Genomic DNA, 23886 nt, shown 5'->3' with positions numbered 1-23886 from the left:
TTAATTCATGTTCTGTAAAATTCTTACTTTATAATCTGCATTTGAAATGAAAATACAAAAGCATTTCTACAGTATATATTGAATAGATGATAGCAGCAGTGTTATGAAAGTCGAGAGCAATTCAGTGACTAAGTTTTGGTTACAGCAGGTAATATAGAGCTTGTGGTAATGCAGCAAGTTTGCATATTTATTGTGTTCGCTTTTTGCTGCACATATTGTAGCAGGAGATTTGACACTGCAGTTTACCTTAGTACTGAAAAACTAATACTGTCATTCTTGATTTCAACTGCTGGGTGGCACTGTGCAATATTATAGCTGTGTTTCTACACAGTACTGCCCAAAGGCTGAAAATTAAAAAGTGTCAATATTGAACTGAGTTATGGAGCAGCACAGTGGCAAGAATGAAGTACAGCACGCATTACTGACAAGCATTCTGTCAATGAAACCGTAAAAAACAAAGATTTTAAAAAACTGGAAAGAGTAAATGAAGCAAAAAGTGAAATGAAGGAAAGAAAATTAAAATCTGAAAACTGATAAAGGAAGCAAAAATAAAACCAATGTTTACTTGACAATTCCCTAGCAATATCTGGTTTGGAGTGAAAGAATCTAAAACTAATCCCTTAGCAAATTAACCAGTATCCTTACAGCACAACTTTAAAATCAAAATTAAGCTGTCATTTTCACTACTACAAGGAAAAACTGCCATAACAAGAAAACTAGAGAGTAAATTTCAAGTTTTGCATGGGCAGTAAATTAATGGTATTGAATCAAGCTCCTGTATTACACCCCGCAGAATCGTGTGGGATGTCTAACAGCTGATTTGATAAGGCCAGTTTTCCACCTGTGTCAAAGTTGAAAGTTACCCCATAAAATGCCACCTTCTCCATATTTTTAGTTTATTTAGTGTTAAAGCATATAGGGCAGATTTTCCTGTTTTTCGCAGTTGTGTCTATTGAATTGCACATTCTATTGAAATCTTGACTAATTGCATCGTATTGTATTCAAATTCAATCTTTCCCAAGACCTTAATAGTATGTAACTCAACAATTTTGAGTCTTTCCTTCCTACTTCAATTGTCAAACTTTTAAAATGCAGGTCAAAGTCACCGAATCTCCTATCTGACTAACCTCATCTACTCTTCTTAAGTTAAGCGATGCTTTGGCCCTTTACCTAAGTGTTCCAGTAACAAAAAAAATGTATAGTGTATGGTTAGCACAACAAATGAAATTAATTGCTTTTAAAAATATATTCTGGTGCAGGAAACCAGTTTTCAATGCCTTTTCCGATCATTGTGAAATGATTGTTTTTCTGCTCGCTAATGCATAGCAAATAAATCTTGCAGCTGTGATTTCGTTTCAAATGGTGTTGCTGCTGGATCTTTAAAATTTTAAGTAAAAATGAGAAAAGAAAAGCATTCAACCTTTCCAACTTCCTTGTTATTCAAATCCTTATTCCTGCCAATCCTGGCTCCGAACTCATATTCAATTATTTTTTGTTAATTATTAGCATGGATAGAGGATTGGTTGGTTAACAGACAGGAAGCAGAGAGTAGGCGGCATAAATGGGGCATTTTTAAGTTGGCAGGCTGTGACTAGTGGAGTGCTGCAAGGATCAGTGCTGGGGCCTCAGTTATTTAAAATTTATGTTAATGACTTAAATGAAGAGACAGAGTAATGTATCTAAGTTTGCTGATGGTACAAAGGCAGATGGAAATGCAAGCTGTTAGGAGGATACAGAGAGGCTGCAAAGAGATGTAGACAGGTTAGGTGAGTGGGCAACAAGGTGGCAGATGGAGTATAATCTGGGGGAAGTGTGAGGTTATTTACTTTGCTCATGAGAATAGAAGAGCAGAATATTTTTTAAAAGCCACAAAACTTGTAAGTGTTATATGGGGATAGTGCAGGAAAATGGCATTGAGGTAGAAGATCAGCCATGATCTAGTTGAATGGCGGAGCAGGCTCGAGGAACCAAATGGCCTACTTCTCCTCCTATTTCCGATGTTCTTATAGTCAGAGAGATTTGGGTGAGCTCATACAAGGAACACAGAAAGTTAGCATGCAGGTACAGCAAACAATTCAGAAAGCAAATGGCATATTGGCCTTTATTGCAAGGGAATTAGAGTGCAACAATTCTACAGGGCTTTGGCAAGACCGCAACTGAACACTGGGCTGAAATTTATGCTCATCTAGAAAGCGGGTTTTTAGGTGGGGCGGAGGGGAGGGGGAGTTGGAGAATTGGGCTGCATTTGCCCGCCATGGAACCTGATGTCATAATGCTGTGTTCCAATACTGTCGGAAGCAGCAAAGTGCCATGGCGGCACTTCTGCACCACCGCAATGGCATTGGCATTTACATATGTTAAAAAGACAAGCCTTAAGGCTTTGTGCATTAACGGGCAGAGCATTCGCAATAAAATGGATGAATTAATTGCGCAAATAGATGTAAACGGGTATGATATAGTCGGGATTACGGAGACATGGCTGCAAGGTGACCAGGGATGGGAAATGAACATCCAGGGGTGTTCGGTATTTAGGAAGGACAGAAAAAAAGCAAAAGGCGGTGGAGTTTCATTGCTGGTTAAAGAGGAAATTAACGCAATAGTGAGGAAAGATATTAGTTCTGACGATGTGGAATCTGTATGGGTAGAGCTGAGAAACACTAAGGGGCAAAAACATTAGTGGGGGTTGTATATAGACCCCCAAACTGTAGTGGTGATGTTGGGAATGGCATTAAACAGGAAATTAGAGATGCATGCGATAAAGGAACACCTGTAATTATGGGTGACTTTCATCTGCATATAGATTGGGCAAATCAAATTAGTCACAATACCATAGAGGAGGAATTCTTGGAGTGTATACAGGATGGTTTTCTGGACCAATACGTTGAGGAACCAACTAGAGAAGAGGCCATCCTAGACTGGGTATTGTGTAATGAGAGAGGACTAATTGACAATCTAGTTGTGTGAGACCCCTTGGGGATGAGCGACCATAATATGATAGAATTCTTCATCAAGATGGAGAGTGACGTAGTTGATTCTGAGACTAGGGTCCTGAATCTTAATAAAGGAAACTACAAAGGTATGAGGCACGAGTTGGCTATGATGGATTGGGAAACGTTACTTAAAGGGATGACAATCCCTTTAAGTGGAAAGGTGGAAAGGCAATGGCAAACATTCAAAGAGCGCATGGATGAACTGCAACAATTGTTTATCCCTGTCTGGCGCAAAAGTGAAACGGGAAAGGTAGCCAAGCCATGGCTTACAAGGGAAATTAGAGATAGCATTAGATTAAAGGAAGAGGCATATAGATTCACCAGGAAAAACAACAGACCTGAGGATTGGGAGCAGTTTAGAATTCAGCAAAGGAGGATCAAGGGATTGATTAAGAAGGGGAAAATAGAGTACGAGAGCAAACTTGCGGAGAACATAAAAACTGACTGTAAAGGTTTCTATAGGTATGTGAAGAGAAAAAGATTAGTGAAGACAAATGTAGGTCCCTTACAGTCATAAACAGGGAAATTTATTATGGGGAGTAAAGAAATAGCTGACCAACTAAATGCATACTTTGGTTCTGTCTTCACAAAGGAGGACTCAAATATCATACCAGAAATGTTGGGGAACACAGGGTTTAGTGAGAGAGAGGAACTGAAGGAAATCAGCATGAGTAGAGAAATGGTGTTGGGGAAATTGATGGGATTGAAGGCTGATAAATCCCCAGGACCTGATGGTCTGCATCCCAGAGTATTTAAGGAAGTGGCCTTAGAAATAGTGGATGCATTGGTGGTCATCTTCCAATATTCTATAGACTCTGGAACAGTTCCTACAGATTGGAGGGTAGCTAATGTAACTCCACTATTTAGAAAGGGAGGTAGAGAGAAAGCAGGGAATTATAGACCAGTCAGCCTGATGTCGGTGGTGGGGAAAATTCTAGAGTCCATTATCAAAGATTTTATAGCAGAGCACTTGGAGAACAGTGGTAGAATCGGACAGAGTCAGCATGGATTTACGAAAGGGAAATCATGCTTGACAAATCTACTAGAATTCTTCGAGGATGTAACTAGTAGAGTTGATGAGGGGGAGCCAGTGGATGTGGTTTATTTGGACTTTCAGAAGGCTTTCGACAAAGTCCCACATAAGAGATTAGTGTGTAAAATTAAAGCGCATGGGATTGGGGATAGTGTATTTTGATGGATAGAAAATTGGTTGCTAGACAGGAAACAAAGAGTAGGGATAAATGGGTCTTTTTCCGAATGGCAGGCAGTGACTAGTGGGGTACCGCAGGGATCGGTGTTACGACTGCAGCTATTCACAATATATATCAATGATTTAGATGAGGGAACTGAATGTAATATCTCCAAATTTGCAGATGACACAAAACTGGGTGGGAGAGTGAGTTGTGAGGAGGATGCAGAGAGGCTTTAGGGTGATTTGGACAAGTTGAGTGAGTGGGCAAATGCAATATAATATGGATAAATGTGAGGTTATCCACTTTGATAGCAAAAACAGGAAGGCAGATTATTATCTGAACGGCTATAAACTGAGAGGGGGGAATATGCAACGAGACCTGGGTGTTCTTGTACACCAGTCGCTGAAGGTCAGCATGCAGGTGCAACAGGTGGTAAAAAAGGCAAATGGTATGTTGGCCTTCATAGCGAGAGGATTCGAGTACAGGAGCAGATATGTCTTGCTGCAATTATACAGGGCCTTGTTGAGGCTACACCTGGAATATTGTATGCAGTTTTGGTTTCCTTATCTGAGGAAGGTTGTTCTTACTATAGGGGGAGTGCAGCGAAGGTTTACCAGACTGATTCCTGGGATGGCAGGACTGACGTATGAGGAGAGATTGAGTCGCTTATCCTACCTATCTTTGTGTCATCAGCAGATTTGGCAACCATCCATTCTGTTCCTTCATCCAAGTCATTGATATAGATTATAAATAGTTGAGGCTGTCACAGACTGCTGCACAATGCTCAATGATGATTTGCGACCAATGGGTTTTTGTGGTCATCCTATGCCTGTGGCCCAAGATTACTATGGTCCTAAACTTTTATGCATCTGGATCATTCCAGGGATCCACTGGGGACATTTGTGGGGTCTCTCAATCCGCAGAGTACTGCTGCATCAAGGAGGCGACCAATGCTGTGTTCAGGAGGGCCGGCGATTATGTGTACTACAGAATAGACCCTGAGAGTCAGGCCGAGAGGACCATTGGATTTGGTACCATTGCTGGATTCCCACAGGTCCAAGGTTGTGATTGACTGCACGCATGTGGCCATCAAGTCTCCCATGGACCAACCTGCCGCCTTCATCAATAGGAAGGGTTTTCATTCCAATAATGCACAACTTGTATGCGACTATAGAAAGGGCTTCCTACAAGTGTGTACCCGCTTCCCGGGAAACTGTCATAACTTGTTCATACTTCAGCAGTCCAACGTGCCGCATCTTTTTACTTTCCCTCGCTAGCCTTCGAGGGTGGATTCTCAGGGATAAGGGCTACCCATTGAGGACATGGCTTCTGATGCCTGTAAGGAATGCCAGCAATGATGCAGAAGAGCGTTGCAACGCCTGCCACAGCTCCACCAGAACAATGATCTTGCAGGCTGCCTGGATAGATCTGGTGGAGCCCTTCAGAAGGTTGGGCGTATTATTGTGGTCTGCTGTGTTCTGCATAACATAGCACTACAGAGGGGAAGGCCTTGCAAGAGGAAGACATGTGGGAGTATGAGACTTCCTCTAACAAAGAGGACACAGAGAGCACACAAGGCCAATCAGTCATGGAAGATCCTACCAGTGATGGAGGGCAGACATCTTGAGAAGCATGCAAGGAAGGCACGGCAGAGCCTTATAATGGAGTGTTTCCAAAATTCATGACTTGCAATAAATATACCTGACCAAAACTCACCCTCATGCATGTAGTGTCAAGTTTACTGCCTCCGTACTATCTTGCCCTCCAGCATAAATGGCAGCATCCAATTCAGCCAGTGCCCATGTGACATAATTTGAGTGATGAAATAATCATGCTGATTGGCATATTAATGATGTCAGTGGTCACTTTGCCAATGTAGTAAGGCTTTTGAGGGGATTGCAATAGTTACACTCACGCCATGGTGGAATGCGGTTATCCATCAATGAAGGCTGGGGATTTGCACCAATGAAATTATAATTACATTAAACATGAGGTATCTATTTCACCCCTGAATACCCATGTGTGTCAAGGTGTCCTTTTTATACGCTTGTGTGTGCTTCTGCATGGTACATTTCCAGCGATAGCAGCTGGACTGGAGGCAGGCTGCTGATCCTGATGTCCCTTAGCCTGGAATGATTTTGGCGGGCATCCTCTGGGTGCCTGAGGCCTGGTGCAGGAGTCCACTCAGGCATCGTGGCTGCTGGAGCTTGGCTCATAGGCAGAGGGGATGAAGAGCTGGTGTGCACACTCGAATCACCCTGAGGGGAGACCTGAGATGTCGAGAGCATCGTCTCCTCCTCCCTCTCGAGCCTCTTTGGATCCTCCCTGCTCACTGGAGAAAGACTAGGGTCTGAAACATTCTCTGGACTCCTGGTCCTTCTCGTCCTGCCACTGCTGAGTGGACCTCATGGCCAAGGCAGGGTTTGCATGTCATTCCACATCTCCAAGAGGGTCGCCAACCTCTCGATGGATGAAGGTATGCGCTTATATGCCTGGGACATGAAAGCATTCTTCGCAAGGATGGACTCCCCCACCATCTGCTCAAGGCTATGCATGGCCTCTGGCATCTACGCCAGATGGTGCCTTACCTCTCCCTGCAACTCCAACATGCCCTGGGCTGTCGAAGCCAGAGGCTCATCAGTCTGGGGCTCAGCTTGGGCCTGGCCACCCACAGTCCTTCAACCATGCTGTCTCAGTCTCAGCGTGTGTTGTGCTCTCACCAGATTGTGACCCTGATTGTAAAACCAAGTGGATTCCCACTGAGGTGAAAGTATCTGCGCTGGTGAAAGGTGCAGGTGAGTCATGGGACGGTGCATCCTCTGAGTAATCATCCTCAGAAGTTGGCATCTGTCTCATGGAGTCTGTGGTCTCCTGCAAATGGCAACCTGCAAAATACAATGGAAACAACATCAGTGTGGGTTAGGCTACCCAAAAAGGGCTGCATGCCAGAGCTAATTCCCCATAACTATTTGATTTTTATCTGATCGGCAGTAATCACTCTCTTGCGCTGGAACCCCGAGCTCCATGTCTGAGGTGGCAAGCCCCGGCTAATTGCAGTGCCTCCTCTTCGGTTTGACTTAAAGGATGCAGGTCGGGCACTCCGCCACTGGTCCTGCCCATCTCCCTTCTGGTATGGGCCCTCTTCTCCTTAAAGAGCAAGGATGCAAATATTGAAAATTGTCAAACATCAACATAACTGTTCTGCTAACGTGGGTGCTTCATCAACACCTGGGGGTTGCTTTGTCTGACCTACTGACTCAACCTGTCATGGGTCTAACTTGCTCTGAGGTATGAACGAGGGAGACTTGATTCATGTATACAGTTTTAGATACTGTTGGGGGGGACGGCCTATCGGGGGCAGGCTGCAGTGACCGGGCCTCTGGCACGGGGTCCTGCACTGTGGCTCAGAAGGGAAGGAGGGAAAATGGGAGAGCACTAGTCATCGGGGACTCGATGGTGAGGAGTACGGACAGGCGGTTCTGTGGGCGCAGGCGAGACGCACGGATGGTTTGTTGCCTCCCTGGTGCCAGGGTCCGTGATGTTTGTGATCGCGCCTTCAGGATCCTTAAAGGGGAGGGGGAGCAGCCAGAGGTCGTGGTGCACATTGGCACCAACGACGTAGGAAGGAAGGGTGGCACAGATGTTAGAAGTGAGTTTAGGGAGTTAGGCTGGAAGCTGAAAGCTCGGACGGACAGAGTTGTTATCTCTGGTTTGTTGCCGGCGCCACGTGATAGTGAGGCTAGGAATAGGGAGAGAGCACAGCTGAACACGTGGCTGCAGGAATGGTGTAGGAGGGAGGGCTTCCAGTTCTTGGATAATTGGACTGCATTCTGGGGAAGATGGGACCTGTTCAAACAGGACGGGCTGCATCTGAACCAGAGGGGCACCAATATCCTGGGAGGGAGGTTTGCTAGTACTGTTCGGGAGGGTTTAAACTAGTTTGGGAGGGGGATGGGAACCGGACTTGTAATCCAGGGACCAGTGGGTCCACTCAGAAAGACAAAGAGTGTAGTGAGGTATTGGGGAAGGTAGCACTGTCGCAGAGGACAGATGGGCACGGAGAAGGGTTAAAGTGCGTATACTTCAACGCAAGAAGCATCAGGAATAAGGTGAGTGAATTGAAGGCGTGGATGGGCACTTGGGACTACGATGTTGTGGCCATCACTGAAACGTGGATAGGTGAGGGGGAGGAATGGTTTTTGGAGGTACCTGGTTATAGATGTTTTCATAAGATTAGGAATGGTGGTAAAAGAGGTGGGGGGGTGGCATTGTTAGTTAGAAATAGTGTAACAACTGCTGAAAGAATTTTCGAGGAGGATCTGCCGACTGAGGCACTGTGGGTTGAGGTCAGGAACAGGAAAGGAGCAGTCACCTTGATGGGAGTTTTCTATAGGCCCCCCAATAGCAGCAGGGAGGTGAAAGAGCAGATTGGGAAACAGATTTTGGAAAGGAGCAGAAGTCACAGGGTAGTAATTATGGGGGATTTCAACTTCCCAAATATTGATTGGCAACTCTTTAGATCGAATAGTTTGGATGGGGTAGTGTTTGTGCAGTATGTCCAGGAAGCTTTTCTGACTCAGTATGTAGACTGCCCGACCAGAGGGGAGGCAATATTGGATTTGGTACTAGGTAATGAACCAGGGCAAGTGATAGAGCTGTTGGTGGGCGAGCACTTTGGAGATAGTGATCACAATTCTGTAGCATTCACTGTGGTAATGGAGAGGGATAGGTATGTGCAACAGGGCAAGGTTTACAATTGGGGGAAGGGTAGATATGATGCTGTCAGGCAGGAACTGAGGAGCATAAGTTGGGAGCATATGCTGGCAGGGAAGGGCACGGTCGAAATGTGGAACTTTTTCAAGGAGCAGATAGTAGGGGCCATTGATAAGCATGTCCCTGTCAGACAGGGAAGGGATGGTCATGTGAGGGAACCGTGGTTGACAAGAGAGGTTGAGAGTCTTGTTAGGAAGAAGAAGGATGCGTATATAAAGTTGAGGAAAAAGGGCACAGGCATAGCTCTGGAGGGATACAAGATGGCCAGGAAGGATCTGAAGAAAGGGATTAGGAGAGCTAAGAGAGGGCATGAAAAATGCTTGGCGGGTAGGATAAAAGAAAACCCCAAGGCCTTTTACGCGTATGTCAGAAATATGAGGATGACCAGGGGGACCATAGGTCCGGTCAAGGACAATAGCGGGAGACTGTGTGTTGAGCCGGAAGAGATAAGTGAGGTTTTGAATGAGTACTTCTCTTCGGTATTTACGAATGAGAAGGGGTGTATTACTGAAGAGGACGGTGTGAAACAGACTGGTAAGCTCGAGGAAGTGCTCGTTAGGAGGGAAGATGTGTTGGGGTTTTTGAATAACTTGAAGATAGACAAGTCTCCCGGGCCTGACGGGGTATATCCAAGGATGTTATGGGAAGCAAGGGATGAAATTGCAGAGCCGCTGGCAATGATCTTTTCATCTTCTCTGCTGACGGGGGTGGTACCAGGTGATTGGAGGGTGGCAAATGTTGTGCCCCTGTTCAAGAAAGGGAATAGGAACAACCCTGGGAATTACAGGCCAGTTAGTCTTACTTCGGTGGTAGGCAAGTTGATGGAAAAGGTGCTGAGGGATAGGATTTCTGAGCATCTGGAAAGACACTGCTTGATTCGGGACAGTCAGCACGGTTTTGTGAGGGGTAGGTCTTGCCTCACAAGCCTGATTGAATTCTTTGAGCAGGTGACCAAGCAAGTGGATGAGGGTAAACCAGTGGATGTGGTGTACATGGATTTTAGTAAGGCATTTGATAAGGTCCCCCATGGTAGACTTATGGAGAAAGTCAGGAGGCATGGGATAGTGGGGAATGTGGCCAGTTGGATTAAGAATTGGCTAACTGATAGAAGGCAGAGAGTGGTCTTAGATGGTAAATACTCAGCCTGGAGCCCAGTTACCAGTGGCGTGCCGCAGGGATCAGTTCTGGGTCCTCTCCTGTTTGTGATTTTTATTAACGACTTGGATGAGGAAGTCGAAGGGTGGGTCAGTAAATTTGCAGATGATACAAAGGTTGGTGGAGTTGTGGATACCGAGGAGGGCTATTGTCGTCTGCAAAGGGACTTGGATAGGTTGCAGTGCTGGGCTGAAAAGTGGCAGATGGAGTTTAACCCTGAAAAGTGTGAGGTCGTCCATTTTGGAAGGACAAACATGAATGCAAAATACTGGGTTAACGGTAGGGTTCTTGGGCATGTGGAGGAGCAGAGAGACCTTGGGGTCTATGTGCATAGATCATTGAAAGTTGCAACTCAAGTGGATAGGGCTGTGAAGAAGGCATATGGGGTGTTAGCGTTCATTAGCAGAGGGATTGAATTTAAGAGCCGTGAGGTGATGATGCAGCTGTACAGGACCTTGGTAAGGCCTCATTTGGAGTACTGTGTGCAGTTCTGGTCGCCTCATTTTAGGAAGGATGTGGAAGCCTTGGAGAGGGTGCAGAGGAGATTTACCAGGATGTTGCCTGGAATGGAGAATAAGTCTTACGAGGAAAGGCTGAACATTCTAGGCCTCTTCTCATTAGAAAGGAGAAGGATGAGGGGTGACATGATAGAGGTTTATAAGATGATCAGGGGAATAGATAGGGTAGACAGTCAGAAACTTTTTCCCCGGGTGGAGCAAAGCGTTACAAGGGGTCATAAATTTAAGGTGAAGGGTGGGAGATATAAGGGGGATGTCAGGGGAAGGTTCTTTACCCAGAGAGTGGTCGAGGCATGGAATGCCTTGCCCGGGGAAGTTGTTGAGTCAGAAACTTTAGGGACTTTCAAAAGGCTTTTGGATAGGTATATGGATAAAGGAGAATGATGGGGTATAGATTAAATTGTCCTTGACAGAGGACAAAGGATCGGCACAACATTGTGGGCCGAAGGGCCTGTTCTGTGCTGTATGTTCTATGTTCTATGTTCTATGTTCTATGTATGCAGCCATCATCTGCCATCAATCTGCTATGACCTCCCTGTCTTTGAAATGGCAGTGGCACCCATGTGGCATATTGTGTAGTGACAGCCGGATCACTCCAAACAATTTTTGGAACATGCAACTTACCTTTGCTAAATGCCGGAGGTCATTGACCCTCTTTCTACACTGGACTCCGTTTCATCGGATAACCCCATGGCTACTAGTCACCTCTGCGATCTATGTCCAGGCTTGCTTGGTCAGGCGGGAGGACCTCTTCTTGCCATCGCTGGGGAAAAGGACCTCCCGCCTTTCCCTTGCAGCCTAGAGGCAAATAAGCAGGAAAGCATCACTGAACTGTGGAGCCAACCTTGTTCGGACCTCTGACATGATCAGAAGCATGCCCAGTGGGGCGGCTTGCTGAGTTTTAACTTTTTGGAACAACACAGAAGTGTTGCTTCAGTAAGCTTCTATAGAATACAGGGAACCAGTGAATGTGGGCTGGCAGGCTTTTAAAGATGGCACCAGCATCTGGTCCTACATCAGATGAAGCTGTGAACGTTGTCTCCATTTCCACCCTCTCCACATGATTGTGGGGGATGGACACCTCCATGAAGCAAAATATATGCCCGCCACCTCATCGCAGTGGCGCAACCTATCATGGGATAAGCGGGAGCGCCGCCATTTTATTCACCCATCGCTGCTCCCAGTGGCGTGATCATAAAGTTCAGCACACTGTGGGAATTTTGGTCTTCATATTTAAGAAATGATATACTTGCATTGGAGGCAGTACAGCGAAGGTTCACTGGATTGGTCCCTGGGATGAGAAGGTTGACCTATGATGAGAGGCTCAGTAAATTGGGCCTGTATTCTCTGGAGCTCAGAAGAATGAGAGGTGATTTCATTGGAACTTACAAGATACTGAAGGGGCTTGATAGGGTGGACACTGAGAGATTGTTTCTGCTGGTCGGGGGAATCTAAAACACAAGGGCACAGTCTCAGGATAAGGGATCAATCACTTAGGATTAAGATGAGGAGAAATTACTTTGCTCAAAGGGTTGTCAATCTTTTGTATTCTCTACCCAAGAAGGTTGTGGATGTTCCATTGTTGAATACATTTAAAGTTGGGATAGAAGATTTTTGGTCTCTCAGGGAATCAAGGGATATGGTAAGCGGGCAAGAAAATGGATTTGAAGCCTTAGATCAGCCATGATCATATTGAATGGCAGAGCAGGCTTGATAGGCTGTATGGACTACTTCTGCTCTTATTTCTTATAATTTTATGTTGTTAACTAGAATGCTTCCAATAAAGCAATATTCACTGTTGGAAATATGAAAACTTAATTCATTTTATAGATTTTATAACTTTCTGAGCTCATAATTATATCCCTTGTTATCACAAAATATTACTGCTTTTATCCAATTAATTCCTTTGAGGTCTTTAAACATGGATTATATCCCCCATTTGGCAGGCATGACTTCCATCACGACTGATATTCTTCAATCTGAGAAGTAGAAAAAAAAATGTCCTTGCCACTCCCCCAAAAATAATTCTCTACATTTATAATTCCATTAGTGGGGAATCATGTCTAATTTTGTTCACTGTACTGCCAAGTGGATGTAGAGATGGTGATTAAGAATCGAAGAAGGATAATATTAATGGTTCCAGGTGCTTCACCTGAAAGGAGTGTTTGGGGCCTGGGATAGTGAGGAGAGAGGAGGTAAATGGGCAGGTATTACACCTCCTGCGATTGCAGGGGAAGGTGCCCTGGGACGGGGACGAGGTTGTGGGGGTAATGGAGGAGTGGACCAAGGTGTCACGGAGGGAACGATCCCTTCGGAATGCTGACGGGAAGGGAGGGGAAAATGCGACCGGTAGTGGCATCACGCTGGAGGTGGCGGAAATGGCGGAGGATGATCCTTTGGATATGGAGGTGCGGGGAATGGGTCGGACACGGTTGAGGGCCCTGTCGACCACAGCACCTCTACCCTCACCCCTTCCCCTCCCTCCCAGAACCGTGACAGGGTTCCCCTTGTCCTCACTTTTCACCCCACCAGCCTCCATATCCATATCCAGGGGATCATCCTCCACCATTTCCGCCACCTCCAGCGTGATGCCACTACCGGTCGCATTTTCCCCTCCCTGCCCATTTACCTCCTCTCTCCTCACTATCCCAGGCCCCAAACACTCCTTTCAGGTGAAGCAGTGATTTACTTGTACTTCTTTCAATGTAGTATACTGTATTCGCTGCTCACAGTGTGGTCTCCTCTACATTGGGGAGAGCAAGCGCAGACTGGGTGACTGCTTTGCGGAACATCTCCGCTCAGTCCGCAAGCAGGACCCTGAGCTTCCGGTTGCTTGCCATTTCAACACCTCCCCCTGCTCTCATGCTCACATCTCTGTCCTGGGATTGCTGCAGTGTTCCAGTGAACATCAACGCAAGCTCGAGGAACAGCATCTCATTTACCGATTAGGCACACTACAGCCTGCCGGACTGAACATTGAGTTCAATAATTTCAGAGCATGACAGCCCCCCATTTTCCTTTCATTTTTAGTTATTTTTTCTTCCTTTTTTTTCCCCATTTTTTTTTTTACATTTTTTACAATCTTTTTTTTTGCATTTATTTCATTTCATCTTAGTTTGTTCAGTTTGCTTACCCACTGTTTTTTTTCAGGTTTGCACTTGCTGCTGTTCAATATTCAGTGTATTTACACCTAATCTGTACTAATGCTTTGTCTTTCAACACACTATTAACATATTGTTTGCCTTTGCTCCGTGACCTTTTGGTCAGCTATGTGGCCTGGTCCAATCTAGACCTCCTTTGTTATCTCTTGCCCCACCCCCACCTCACTTGCTTATAACCTGTGACTTTTCTAATATTTGTCAGTTCCGATGAAGGGTCACTGACCCGAAACGTTAACTCTGCTTCTCTTTCCACAGATGCTGCCAGACCTGCTGAGTGGTTCCAGCATTTCTTGTTTTTATTTCAGATTTCCAGCATCCGCAGTATTTTGCTTTTATTTTAGTAGTCAAATAGGAGTGTTTTGTTGATATTTAGAGATTGTTCTGTTAAGATTTTAAGTTAAAATATAATTGTTTTCAAATTGTAGTGTTATGTTAGTAGTGTTCTACTTTAACTCTTGTAAAGTTTTTTGTTAAAATGTGAAATATTGTGGCATAATTGTTTCAGTAATAACTGGAAATTTGACTTACTCTTTTTAAAAGTTAACGGTCCGTAATGGGATCGTAACAATGGTTAGAAATTCATCTCAGGGTCAAATATGACACCAAGGTTGCAAAGTCTGCTTTAGCCTCAGGCAATTGCCTGAGAGAGGGATGGAGTCGGTGACTAGGTGGGGACAAAAGACAATGGGTTGAATTTTATGAGCCTACAGGGGATGAGCATGGCAGTGCAGATCAAAATGAGTGAAGTCCAAGACAGGTGAACTGACTTCCAAAAAGTTGGAAATCACCTGTCAAGCAGTAAGAACACTCTCTGATAAGAAGTACTGTGAGCAGCAGCCTCTCACCTAGGCATGGCTGCAACTATTGAGTTTCACTGTTGGATGACTTCCCAGCCTGTCAGTTTCACTCAGTACCTTGCTCTAAGGCAGCGAGGCCTGGACAACGTATGTCAGCCAAGAGTGACGTCTCAATTTATTCCATCTTCGCTGCCTCCGGAGAATACTTGGCATCAGGTGGCAGGACCGTATCTCCAACACAGAAGTCCTCGAGGCGGCCAACATCCCCAGCTTGTACACACTACTGAATCAGCGGCGCTTGAGATGGCTTGGCCATGTGAGCCGCATGGAAGATGGCAGGATCCCCAAGGACACATTGTACAGCGAGCTCGCCACTGGTATCAGACCCATCGGCTGTCCATGTCTCCGCTTTAAAGACGTCTGCAAACGCGACATGAAGTCCTGTGACATTGATCACAAGTCGTGGGAGTCAGTTGCCAGCGGTCGCCAGAGCTGGCGGGCAGCCATAAAGGCGGGGCTAAAGTGTGGTGAGTCGAAGAGACTTAGCAGTTGGCCGGAAAAAAGACAAAAGCGCAAGGGGAGAGCCAACTGTGTAACAGCCCTGACAAACAAATTTTTCTGCAGCACCTGTGGAAGAGCCTGTCACTCTAGAATTGGCCTTTATAGCCACTCCAGGCGCTGCTCCACATACCACTGACCACCTCCAGGCGCTTACCCATTGTCTCTCGAGATAAGGAGGCCAAAGGAGATTGAGTTTCACTGCAGTAGTGATCCCCCACAACGTTCTTGCCTGCTTGTCAATGGCGAGTTGCACACAGCCCAGGAAACTTGTGCGCTGGCTGTTAAGTCTAGAATGCTAGGTTAAATTCTGAGTTAATTGCCTCTTTCAGTATTTTACTTATTATCCCAAAGTACCATGGGGGTTCTTTACTCGCTTCTATACCTGCCTGAGTTAAACCCAGAAGTGGACATGATCATGTCAGACTCCCGACCCGATGCCACTTTTTGGAGCTTTCCCCCCCACCACCTCTCCATGCGAATCCGCCTCTCCTTAGCAGTTAAAATTCTGGCTGTCTTTGCAGATAACTATCCTGAACACATTCAAGAAATTTGCTACCTTTCTAACATGAGCTCGTCTGCTTATCCCAATATATATGAAAGTTAAAATTCCTCATTGATGCCACTCTGCTTTTACTGCATGCTCGTCGAATCTCTGCATTATTACATTTTGCCATCTTGCAGCTCCTAGCATGGGGCTTGCATGCAACTGCCACTACAGTCTTAAAGCCTTTTCTGTTTTTAATTCTACCAATAACATCTGCACTGCCTGCTTACCTCTTGTTATATTATTCCTTATCATAAAAAGTAATTGCATTCTTAATCACCAGTACTACTCCTCCCCCTCTACGAAATTCCCTGTCCTTCCTGTGAATTTATAATCTGATGTATTCAGTTTTCAGTTCTGACCGCCTTGTAGCCACGTCTCCGTAATGGCTACCATGTCGTACCCTCTAAGTTGAGTTTGCGCCTGCAATTCATTCAATTTGTTTCTTATACTCTGTCTATAAAGGAGGCATATCTGGGCATACACCCTCACCTGTCCTTCTGCTCTAATATTTTTCTCACAAATTTCTTGATTTATTTACTTTACGTCTTCTAGTTTTTTCTTTGCCTGTAGTGCCTAAAGCACAATTTCTGACTATTAATCTGCTCTCTTCCTTTTCATTTGTTTTAGAAATATTGTTTATGCTACCATATCCATCTGAGCCCTACCCCCTATTAGTAGTTTAAAGTCCTTATGCCTGCCCCATTTATCCTTTCTGCCAGGATCTTGGCCTTGTTCTGGTGAAGCCCAGCCCAATGGTACAGTTCTTTCCTGCCCCAGTTCGGGTGCCAATGTCCCATGAAATGGATCCCCTCTTTCTCACAACACTCCTTCAGCCACATGTTCACCTCCCCTATTTGTTTATCCCTGTGCCAGTTTGCACATGGCTTAAGTAATAATTAATTGATAACATTTGAGTTCCTGTTCTTAATTTAGTTCCTAGCACCTGGTACTCTCTGAACAGGACCTCTTGCCTACTTTTTCTGTGTTGTTGGTCTCAACATGAACTATAATAATTGGATCTTCCCACTCCTTATCTTTTTAAGCTTGGTTCGAGATATCCTTGGACAACATACCACTGTAAACCTCGATTAGCTGTTTAACATCCATTTTAGCTGTGTTCTCTTTACGTTAATATTTATGAAAAGTAGATGTTTGTAAATAGGATTGCAGGAACAACAGGATATGGTAACAGCTGATTATTTCATTGGCTATTTTGCCCAGCAGATGGGTTAACTGAAATTATTGAGCCCTGTCTGAGCTTTCTGCAGATTAAGGCCTTGTTAAAATTCGGCCATAAGAAACTGATCCAAAGCTAATCAGGTGGAAGTGATGGGGTTAAACAAAAGAGCAACTACTGAATCCAGATTAGATCTGGCGTTCATCACCTTAATGATGGAACAATTTCAAACATCAGAGATTTCACAGAATAGGCTTGCATAAATGAAGCCCACAAGAGTGATACAGTAAAAGAGTTTTATATAATTAAAACACTGATGAAAATACAAGTATATTCTAGGATGTGTGGCCAGATTTTTAAATTTCGCTGGGAGCGGGTGCGTGCGCTTTGAAGATCGTGTTCTCGGAGGTCAGCGCTGGGTCTCAGTGCCTCCGGAACGCAAAGCCATTTTTAACAGGATGCCAGGAGGGAAGGAACGACAACTCCGCATGCCTCCAATTAAGTGCCCGTTGAGCTCATTGAGGAGCACATTAACAGGCTAGTCGGCAGCAGTTTGCAATTTTCAAAGGAAGTGAATGGGGAACACGCCATATTTGGAACACGGCAGGGTGTACAAGTCATAAACACTGGGGCCATGAGGATGATGGGAAAGGATATTTACATAATGCAGGGGCCCATAATAAGGATCAGCTGCTCCAAAAGTGCCACAGAGTATCCACTGATGGGGCTGTAAGATTTGCCTTTCTCAGTGGTAAGTGGTAGGAATGTGAGGGACATGAGGCCACTGGCATCACTCGGCCAGTGGGGTTGGCAGGGGAAAGCCTGGTGAATGCACAAACCCCAGCTGAGGGAGTTTAGATGCGAACGGGCTACTCTGATATTGGGCAGAGAAGGCAGGATGATCTTCAGCAGTTGCAACTTCCTGGAAAGCAGGAGGCCAAAAGAACAAGCAGGGGGCTGCAAGGGGAAGAAGGCGCTACCCTGGACATCAGGTCTACCGTCCAAGAATCAGCTACCTGCAAATGACAGAGTGCAGGTGCCATAGGAGGCTAGGCCTATCCAGGCAGACTGTTTCGGACCTGTGTGCTCTGATTCACAATGACCTGAGCCTCGTGGCCCCCATGGCAGTCCATTACCTGCAGCAGTCAAGGTCACCATCACCCTGATTTTCTATGCAACCGAGCCATTCTAGTGATCAGCTGTGGACCTAGGTGGCATCTCGCAGTCAGCAGTTCATCATGCCATCAGGCAGGTCACAGATACCATATTCAGGAGGGCAGGGTACTACATTCACTTGGACACAGATGGGCCTGCATAGACCTCCATCGCTGGATTTCCCCAGCTGCAGGGCATCATTGATTGTGGGCATCAAGGCACCCTGTGACCGGCCAGGGAGATCCATCAACAGGAAGGGCTCTACTCTCTCAATATCCAACTGGTCTACGACCACAATAAGAGCTTCCTCCATGTGTGCGCTCGCTTTCCTGGCAGCTGCCATGACTCCTTCAACCTCCACCAGTCCAGGCTGCCTGGAGTCTTCACTCCATTTCCCAAACTGTGTGGTTGGATCTAAGGGGATAAGGGAAATCCCTTGAAGAGATGGCCCATCTGTGTGAGTTCCAGACAAAGGCATAGAGTCCACCTGCTCAGCCAGCCAATCATTGAACAGCCCACTGGGTTTATGAAGATGAGATTCTGGTGCCTGGACCAGTTGGGTGGTGCCCTCCAATGTCCTTCTTCAAGTATCTCTGCCACTTATTTATTTATTTAGAGATCACTGAAACAGGCCCTTTGGCCCACCGAGTCTGTGCCGACCATCAACCACCCATTTATACTAATCCCACAGTAATCCCATATTCCTACCACATCCCCACCTTCCCTCAATTCCCCTACCACCTACCTATACTAGGGGCAATTTTATAATGGCCAATTTACCTATCAACCTGCAAGCCTTTGGCTGTGGGAGGAAACCGGAGCACCCGGCGAAAACCCACGCAGTCACAGGGAGAACTTGCAAATTCCACACAGGCAGTACCCAGAATTAAACCCGGGTCGCTGGAGCTGTGAGGCTGCGGTGCTAACCACTGCGCCACTGTGCTTCCCATTGTGGTAGTCTGCTTTGCTCTCCATAACATGGCCCTCCAGAGAGGAGTGGACCTTGTGGACAGTGATGCCCTGGAAGAAGACAGCTCATCAGGAGAGGAGGAGAAAGAAGGGGCAGAGAGGGATAACACTGAACAGAGAAGTACCCCTGTTGCACGATGAGGTGGTCTCCTCCTGCCACCCTCTTGGAAGAGGATCTTTCTCCTCTCCCTCACAGCCTCCAGCATTAGATCCAGGTTAGCATTGATGAAGCAAAGGTCTGCCCTGTCCCCAGTTCCAGGCTTCCAGATCCTCTGTGACATCTCACTTCCCTCTGGTGCAGAAGGTTTTAGCACAAAACACAGATCTCTCCCTCAGGACAAACAGCTGCCTCAGTGATGGCTGCCATAGGGTGGCTACATGAGCCCCACACTTCATCTGACCCACCACTGGCTCTCAGTGGACAGGAAACCTGTCTCCATACCAATTAAGGGCTTATCCATTTGAAAATCTGAATCTGAAACAGTTTCCCACCAGAGGCAGGTTTCTGACCCAAAACCAGACCAGACTTCCATTTCCTGCCTCTGATTGCTGAGGCCATGGAGACTATAGACCATACACTCGGTTTAGATGAAAAATAAAATATCCTTGATTGCGATCCTGACTTGTACTTCTAACAGTCAGTTTATTATAAAAAGAATGTGCATCAGTTTGCGTTGTACATCAAATTCTGAATATCTAACTGTCTTACATATACTGATTCAAAGTTATGATTCTAGACTTACTTCTCATGTACTGAGAACACGCAATGGACAGCAGCATTTGAACCATTTAAATATTATTAGCAATGTACTGGTTGACTTTACCAATAGTTTTTGAAAAAAATATACTGGGAATGTAAATAAAAATATAAAAGCCAATGCTTTATTACACCTCCCAAAAAACTGAAAACTTTTTAACTTCTCTATCATCATCATCGTCAGAATATTATCATTTGAGAAAGATGAGTGATTATTCTTTGAAGATTTTGCAATATGGTTTTGCAATGTGGTAAAGCCTGGCTCGGGTATAATATTAAACCTGACCCAGGCCCGACCCAACAACAGTCAACCTGAACCCGACCCGGGCCCGAGTCCTTTAATATTTTTAAATGCCTGACCCGACCCGAACCTGACCGAGATCTTGATCCAAGTGTATGGTTGTCACTTGGACTCTCTCTCTCTCTGCAGTTCCACATCTATGTAATGCTGAAATATTCGAAAGGAATATCGAATGCTTCTAAATGCACATCCCAGGACCAAGTTATTACTCAAATCTGATCAGAGAAACTTACCTTGAACTCCAGTTTGTAAAATCAAAAGCAGCTTCAGCAGGAGTTGTATCTTTCACTGTTTCTGAATGTTTCTAAAGCTTATTCAACTCGAGATCTGGAATCAGTTACAATATTGTTCTCGGTGTGTTTGAGACACCTCCTGTTGAATAACCTGCATTTCACCCTGAAACCGGCAGAAACTGTGAAATGCCATGGCTTTTGCCACAGTAAAGAGGAGGTTATGTGGGAAGTGAAGAATGTTTTTTTTTCTCTCTGAGTAACAGTTCTACCAGTAGACGAGGATCTGTGTAAAGAAAGTTAACACCTGAGAGTCTGGCTCAAATACAACTGAATCCTGCTCCATAAAAGCTGACCCAGGGTTCTAAATGCTCCTTGGAATGATTTCAATGCCACTAAAAGATGTACAACCACGGTTACATTAATTCAAATCATTATCCACCCCATGAATACAGTGGCTATTTTCTACCTGCAAGCGCTTTTGCAAAACAAATCGCTCGCTTCCTAGAACTGCATCAGTTAAATTGGTCAGAAGAAGGTGTGTTTTTTTCCCCTTGCTTAGGTTACAGCTACTGCCCCCCCACCCGACACCCCCACCACCACCACCACCATCCTTGTGCCCAAGCACGAAGACTGCATTGATACTTTAGATAACAGTTTCAGGCCAGTACCTGGGATCAAAAACGGCCTGCAGATTGGAGTGTGCACCTTGGTGCATCCCTTGGGCTCTTAGTAAAATTTTCAATACATGCTTAGAGCTCCCTCTCTCTGGTGGTTACATTTGCCTGTTTTCAGGGGTGGCTTGGGAGCACTGATTTCCTCATAACACTAAAAAGACTCCATTCAAAGTTTTCACACAGTCTAATGGATGATATGGCACTTTTAAAATGTGGCTTTTCATCGTGCAGTCTGTGAACTGAAGCGTGTGAGATGCTTTTTTGGTCGGACTTTCACGCCTTGCCTTCAGTGCACTCTGGGGTCGGATTATGAGCTGACCCCTTACTTACACTGGCACATTTAGATCAATGCACGTCTGAAACTGCTTTCCAATGGCACATCACAATACAACTGCAACCTAATTGCATTGTTGGCACAGTCCCTGTGTTAACTACCAGTGCTCCACCTTATGTATAACTGTAACATAGCGTTGTTAGGTTTCTGATGGTTTCTGATAGTGGCCGGCGCTCTAATTTGTAATAAAAGCAAAATACTGCAGATGCTGGAAATCTGAAATAAAAACAAGAAACGCTGGAAATACTCAGCAGGTCTGGCAGCATCTGTAGAGAGAGAAGCAGAGTTAACGTTTCAGGTATGTGACGCTTCAGAACTGACAAATATTAGAAATGTAAAAGATTTTAAGCAAGTAAAGCTGGGAGTGGGGCAAGAGATAACAAAAGAGATGGTGCTGATAGGACAAGATCACAGGGAATAACTGACCAGAAGGTCATGGAACAAAGGCAAATGGTGTGTTAATGGTGTGCAGAAAGACAAAGCATTAGTACAGAGAGGGTGTGAATAGACAAAACACTCCAAGCACAAACACTTGTAAGATCCCTGCACTAAATTAGACCATTAGCAGCACTGTCCACGTCCAGCCCGACCCGACCTGAGCCTGAATGCTGGACCCGGAAGAGAGACTCGAACCCAACACTTGTCGTCGGGTCTGGTCGGGTTCGGGTCAGGTAGCCACGCTTTAGGTTGTGGTATAAAATTTGAAATATACAGTCAATTCACACCAAAGTAAAGATCAAGGAGGAGCACTTTTATTATAAGTACTTGACATTCTTATACAGATAGATTTGCTACCCAGGTTAATAGGGCTGTTAAGAAGGCATATGGTGTGTTAGCTTTTATTAGTAGGGGGATCGAGTTTCGGAGCCACGAGGTCATGCTGCAGCTGTACAAAACTCTGGTGAGGCCGCACCTGGAGTATTGCGTGCAGTTCTGGTCACCGCATTATAGGAAGGATGTGGAAGCTTTGGAAAGGGTGCAGAGGAGATTTACTAGGATGTTGCCTGGTATGGAGGGAAGGTCTTACGAGGAAAGGCTGAGGGACTTGAGGTTGTTTTCGTTGGAGAGAAGGAGGAGGAGAGGTGACTTAATAGAGACATATTAGATAATCAGAGGGTTAGATAGGGTGGATAGTGAGAGTCTTTTTCCTCAGATGGTGATGGCAAACACGAGGGGACATAGCTTTAAGTTGAGGGGTGATAGATATAGGACAGATGTTAGAGGTAGTTTCTTTACTCAGAGAGTAGTAGGGGCGTGGAACGCCCTGCCTGCAACAGTAGTAGACTCGCCAACTTTAAGGGCATTTAAGTGGTCATTGGATAGACATATGGATGAAAATGGAATAGTGTAGGTCAGATGGTTTCACAGGTCGGCGCAACATCGAGGGCCGAAGGGCCTGTACTGCGCTGTAATGTTCTAAAGATTTCTGATTATTTTTTTTTTGGACTTTTCAAGAAATATATGAAATCCCTTACTATTATGGACAGCTGAAGGGAGAAATTAGTTTGTGTAGTGCCACTTCTGGTGCTCCTCATTATTATCATTGATGAACGCCGTGTGGGCTGTGCAGATAGCAGCACACGATGCTGCCTGTCCCCAGACTATCAATGCAGTCTGCGTCGTGCCATTAGAAGCAGCGCTACGTAAATGCATTTCTCCCCCCTAGTCTCCCACTCTGGTAGGCCACCTCAGTGACAACTGACCACAGGAAACCAAGGTAAAGGCTAGGGGCACAAAATCTATTCGCCCTGACTTTTGAGCACAGTGGGTGGGTAAGATGCAAAATTTGTCTACCCACCTCCTTCGTATAATTGTGGAGCAACTAACATCTGCTTCCATTCTGTTAATTTTGATGTTCATTAATTTATTTTATGCACTTTTATTTTTACACTTCTTGTTTTGTTGTGAAAAAGATGCTCAGCAGATAATGATTCTTCAAATGCTAACATCTGAGCTTTTTTTGTTCTTTAGCACCTTCAATGAAGTCAATGATATACTCTTCAGTTCCACAATCAAGACCATCCACAACTGAAATGTATGTTGTCTTAATATGGTGTGTCTTTCTGAAAAGAAGACATTGTACTGTCAAGGAACCATACTAAATGAAACGTAATGCTTGTACTTGAAATTATTTTTGACAAAATGCAAATGTATAAATATTTTAAAGTTGAATACATTTTCATAATTCTGTTCAGTATAATTAGCATTTGCAAGAAAAGATCTAAATATTTTATGTGCATCATTCGGCCATCATTTTAAATGATTATTTTCAATCAGGTCACACAAAATGGAGATCGATGCAAGACCTAGTCCATCAGGAAAGGTAAATGTGCGCTACCTAATATAAGGTAAAAGTTGCTAAATAAAGCCAATCAAAGCACTTCCATACAGCAAAGGTATAATGGGTGGTGTGGTTCGTGAAATATATCCGTTAAGTACAAATACTTAGCACATTGTCTGGAATTCCTCACTATTCTATCAAAAATATTTACCCTGTTTAAGTTTAGTGGATTAATACTTCTGCTAAGATAATGAATGAAGTAACTTTAGACAGGTATTATAACCTCACACTGTAATTTTAAGGGCTATGT

The sequence above is a fragment of the Heterodontus francisci genome, chromosome 1 (genome assembly GCF_036365525.1).
Source record: "Heterodontus francisci isolate sHetFra1 chromosome 1, sHetFra1.hap1, whole genome shotgun sequence".
Taxonomy (NCBI): domain Eukaryota; kingdom Metazoa; phylum Chordata; class Chondrichthyes; order Heterodontiformes; family Heterodontidae; genus Heterodontus; species Heterodontus francisci.
Note: the sequence above shows the minus strand (reverse complement) of the source record.